The following is a 5,828-nucleotide window of genomic DNA, read 5'->3' as shown; positions in this document are numbered from 1 at the left end:
GTTGGTTGAGCCGAGCCGGAGGCCTCCGGGTCAGCAGAAGCTTCTACAGGTGCCGTGTCCATTGGAGTGGTGGCTTCGGGGGCGGAGGCAGCTGGCGCTTCTTGGACCGTCACCTCCGGCTCAGGCAAATCCGGCACTCCGGCCGACTTGGTTTTCTTTGCCCTCTTAGTGAGCTTTGCCTGGGCACTGAAAGAACAACAAAGGTTAGTATAAAAAGTATGAGCAAGGACCAGAACAAATATAAGAGGGTTATCATTACCCGGGCACGGTCTTGAAAGCCGGAAGACTCGACTGCATAGAGTCGCCCGAAGAGGGGGAGGTCTCCTGATAATTGGAGTCAGAAGAATTGAGTGGCTGACGGATAACACCCGCCAATGGATGAAAAGGGTACAAGTGGGAAATAACCTGAGTTCGGCGTTTCCTTGATGCATCAGGTAACCCGGAGGAGAGGTCGGTGTCCTTGTTGGTCCGGGTGTGACGCCGGCTTTCATGAACCTGTCGCTTCAAAATAAATTGAGGGTCTTGGTAAGCTAAAGGATGTGAAAAGCTTACTTTCCGGGTTACCCTTCGGACTTTCAGCTTTGGCAAGGGCTCTGAGTCGGAGGAAAGTGACATTACCTCTTCAACCACCGGGTTACTTGCGCCGGTGTCATCCTGTCAATGAGCAAGTATTGATAAGGCCGACAGCAACAAATAACAAATACAGCAAGGATTTAAAGGCTCAGGGGTTACCTCTGACTCGGAGCTGTCGCTTAATTGCATCAGCTATGAAGCAGTAGGCCTGCTTCCTTTCTTGCGAGGGGCGGCTTTCTTGGCGGCTTTCTTCGCCTTCCTGGCCTTCTGGGCCGCCTCATGGTCGTATTTGACCCGCCAGAACTTATCATCAGCCTGAAAAATGCAATGAGGTTTCCTTAAAACCATTCAGATGAAAGTCGTGTACAGATAAGATGTTCAGATCAGCGGCTTACCGCTGGGGCTGGGTTAGTCTTGCAGAAGGGGGCCAGATCGGTCCTTCCGCAGTCTGCCAGGCTCTCGTTCAAAAGAGCCTTGGTCATCTCTTCTGCAATGTCTTCAGGAAGATCGTTGCGGCTGTGTCTCTGAGGGTCATCTTTTCGGCCCGTGTACTCACACATTAAGCCGGGGCGGCGGCTCAATGGGATCACCCGCCATGAGATCCAGACCCGGACCAGGTCGATTCCATTCAGACCATTGCCCAGGAGAGCCTTGATCTTGTTGATAGTGGGAGCAGAGGTTGGCGCTCCGCTTGAGTCAGCTTGTCTGACAGTGGGTGAGTCGGCTCCAGACGCGAAGGGCGAAAGCCAGGCAACGGACTCTCGTCAGCCGGCAACGTGTCTTGGCAGTAAAACCACGTCAGATTCCAGTCCTTGGGGTGGTTGGGCGGCTCTGCGTAAGGGAAAAGGCAGTCCATACGCCGCTGGATGGAGATGCCACCTAACTCCAGACTTGGCCCATTGGCGCACTCATTCTGATGGTTCAAGTAAAAAAGCTCTCTGAAGAGCAGCAGACTAGGTTCTTCTCCAAGGTAAACCTCGCAGAATACTTGGAAGTTGCAGATGTTGGACACTGAGTTGGGTCCTATATCTTGAGGCCGCAAATCGAAGAAGTTTAGAACGTCTCTAAAAAACTTTGAGCCGGGCGGTGCGAAGCCCCGGCTCATGTGATCCGCAAAAATCACTACCTCCCCATCCTTTGGCTGTGGTCTCTCTTCTGACGGGTCAGGGGCACGGTAGGACATGACGTCTTTCTTGGGCAGATATCCAGACTTAACAAAATCTGCTAGTGTATCACTGGTGACATTGGATCTCATCCAGTTGCAAGTGATGGAGGCCTTGGGAGCTTTGGGAGGCATGGTGAAAGTCGGCAGTCTATGATAAAAGGAAAAATGTCCGGGTTAACTATGAGCCGGAAGAAATCTACAGTTCAATGTCAATGTGGCGGCTTATGAAGGGGACTAATGGTATACACTTAAGTGCATCGGGTTATTTAAGCCGCCGCGGGATTGAGAGTAATTTGATTGTCTACAGGCCTTATCACAGCTAAGCCGGCAATTTTTATGGCGCATGGCTTTCTTTAAGCCGGACGGTTCTACGACGCGTGGTTTCTTTAAACCGGAACTGTAAACCGCCGAGATTCAATTATTGCAGTTTTTTACTAAGTGTGGTAAAACAGGTTTCACACATCGCAGTAAAACTTTTGGATCAAAATGGTCGGATAAAAGAAAAGTTTCTAGACCTAGAAACAGACGCGCGGATGTTCTTGAGCTCGAATGAGGCCTTTATGCAGTGAAAAGAGACCTACTGGCATTTGAAATGAGTACTAAACAACCGCCGTACTAGTTCTATACAAGGCTAAGATCAAACAGGGGCAGTAACTATGAGAACTACCGGAGCTTGCGGACGAACACGGACGAACACGGATGAACCCTACTGCAGATCTGCTCTACGGGGTAGTGAGGACTTACCGGTGCTGAAGAGGTGCGGGGGTGGTCGCCGTTTGTCTGGACCGAGTCAGGGTGATGCAGCGGCCAAGGTTGACGAAGACCGGGGGCGAGGCGACGGCGGCAGAGTTTGAGCTCGGGTCGAGGAGCAGTGGCGCGAGGAGGAAGAAGGGTGGCAGAGAAGCCCGTCGGGCCGGCCTATTTATAAGGGCGAGCTCATGAGTGGGCGCGAGGATCAAGGAGTCCACGGCGTGGTTATCTCCTCATGAAACGCCTCGATTTTCGGGATGACAGTAAATGCAAAGATCCGTTGCTGATCTGGCGGAGTAAAAAACGGATTATCCGGAGTCCAGAGGATGACGTCACGCCGGGTTATGGCCTTCACACGATTGTAAGCCGGAGGTTTTCTGTTGAAGGAATGGAAGATTGACATGAGCCGGCTCAAATCAATCTGGGGCCTAATGTTGAGGATATAGACCTTAGAGTCACCCGCCAGGAGGGGCCGGGTTACTCTAATGGTCATTGCCAGAAGCCCGACGCCAAGCTTAAAGACGGTGGGCCGAAGATGGGCTTAAGACCCGGATACGGCTTAAAAGCCCGTAGTTATAATCATTATTATGGTAGAACTTGTAGTGTAAGGCAAGAATAGTTGAGAGTCCGAGCCGGACACTCTTATGAGCCGGCCGGGACTCTGAGAGCTGCTGGGCGTCAGCCTTCCTATATAAAAGGAGGACCCGGCAGCGGTTTAGGGACAAGAACAATCTCATCGAGAGCCGGGCATAGCAGTTTAGCTCCTGGTGATCGTAACCCTAATCAATACCACCTCAAACTGGACGTAGGCTTTTACTTTCACCGTAAGGGGCCGAACCAGTATAAACCCTCGTGTTCCTTGTCCCGCATTAACCCCTTCAAGCTTCCTAGTTGCGATGGCTCCACGACTAAGTCCTATCACGAGGACATCTGCCGTGACAATTCCACGACAGCAGGGGTGTCCCAACTTAGCCCATCATAAGCTCTCACGGTCAACGAAGGATAAACCTTCTCCCGGAAAGACCCGATCAGTCTCGGAATCCCGGTTTACAAGACATTTCGACAATGGTAAAACAAGACCAGCAAAGCCGCCCAAATGTGCCGACAAATCCCGATAGGAGCTGCACATATCTCGTTCTCAGGGCACACCGGATGAACACTACGTACAGCTAAAACCAATCCTCGAGTTTCCCCAAGGTGGCGCTGCAAGTGGCTCTAGTTTGGACCAGCACTCAGAGGAACACTAGCCCGGGGGTTTAAATAAAGATGACCCTCGGGCTCGCGAAAACCCGGGGGAAAAGGCTTAGGCGGCAAATGGTAAAACCAAGGTTGGGCCTTGCTGGAGGAGTTTTATTCAAGGCGAACTGTCAAGGGGGTCCCATAAATCACCCGACCGCGTAAGGAACGCAAACTCAAGGAACATAATCCCGGTAACTCAGAAACTAGGGCGGCAAGAGTGGAACAAAACACCAGGCATAAGGCCGAGCCTTCCACCCTTTACCAAATATATAGATGCATTAATTAAATAAGAGATATTGTGATATCCCAACATATCCGTGTTCCAACATGGAACAAACTTCAACTTCACCTGCAACTAGCAACGCTATAAGAGGGCTGAGCAAAAGCGGTAACTTAGCCAAACAACGGTTTGCTAGGAAAAGATGGTTAGAGGCTGACATGGCAATATGGGAGACATGATATAGTAAGTGATTGGTAGCGCAGCATGGCAATAGAGCGAACAACTAGCAAAGCAAAGATAGAAGTGATTTCGAGGGGTGGTCATCTTGCCTGCAAGGTTCTCAGAGTTGTCGAAAGCTTGAACCTCGTAAGCGTACTCAACAGGTTCCTCGTTCACGAACTCGTCTCCCGGCTCTACCCAAGACAAGAACACAAACAAACGGAACCACAATCAACCACGAGAAATGCACAAGCAACATGATGCAAAACATGTATGATATGCGATGCATATGCGTGACCCGGAAGGAAAATGATGAACATGGCAGTAACTTGGCAAACTAAGCATGCCACTGGAAATATGAGATGATTTCGGTCGAAATCGATATAAAGATCACCGGAAACGAATGCACGGTTTGCAAATGGCAAGCAAAACAAAAATGACACGAATCTGCGATTAACAGCATGATAGCACTTGAAATGCAATAAGTAACAACGCTACAGCACTCCAACATAACAACAAAGCATATTACAGTAATATACAGGAGATGCTTGACAAAAGATGAACACTGAGCTACTGCTAGTTCACAACATATCAAGCTCAAACAAGCATGGCAAAAGTGCAAAAGATAACAGGATCACAGACTTAGTGAAAAACTGGACATGGCAGAAAACAGCATCAGGTAGCAATGTTCAGAGCACAAAATCAACATGCTACAAGAACTTAACATAGCAAAACAAGGCACAGAAGTGTTATAATAAATGCATATGACAAAAGTCCCTTACTGACCATAAGCCAAAAAGGACCAGAAGATATGATGGAAAGCATGTAAACATAGCAAGTTTCGTTATCAGGTTTCAGACTTAGCAGAAAAACAGAGCATGGCAGAAACAATAATATGAAGGCCTCTTTGTGAGCTTGATGCACTCACTACAGAGCAGTGCATGACAAACCAAGCACACCTACAGCAAGATAGCATGTTTATGAAGCTAACCATGGCAAGAGAAAAAGCATAGCATTTATGGATCAACTACACTAAGGTTGGCAATATTGCATATCATGTTAAGAATCTGCCAGAAATATTTTATAGCAAAAGTAGAGCAAGATTGAGTCATGCTATGGCACTCCATAATTGCAAACAAGAGCAGGAATGGATCACTTACAACTATATCTACAAAACATCCTTACTGAACATCTCCAAAATATGCATGGATCTCTCTGTATCATCAAGTTTACATGGCAACAAAATAACAGCAGACAAGGACTTAGAGAAATCACTAAGTCCCTGAAATCAGAAACATTACGGAGCCTACTTTGCATGCTTGTGCTAGTCACCACATAGATCACAAAAATACATGGCATACACCCTTGAAAATATGGCATGGCATACAACAAAACACATGTAGAGCTCATGCCCATAAGATGCACAGATTTAAAGATACAAAAATGACAAATCTCCAAGTTCTGATAAGAACCAGAGAATAACAGCAACTAGCCCTCTTGCAACAGAGATTTGGGCATCAAGATGACCTCTAATGAACATGGTGCAATTGAACAAAATGTAGAGCATCACGAGGCGAACAATTTGACATATTACACACGCGAAACGGAGCTACGTGCAAGAAGTTATGCACTGATGAACATGACAATATGCTGTAAAAGTTC

The sequence above is a fragment of the Triticum aestivum genome, chromosome 2D, assembly GCF_018294505.1.
Source record: "Triticum aestivum cultivar Chinese Spring chromosome 2D, IWGSC CS RefSeq v2.1, whole genome shotgun sequence".
Classification (NCBI taxonomy): Eukaryota; Viridiplantae; Streptophyta; class Magnoliopsida; order Poales; family Poaceae; genus Triticum; species Triticum aestivum.
This window is presented reverse-complemented; position numbering follows the sequence as displayed.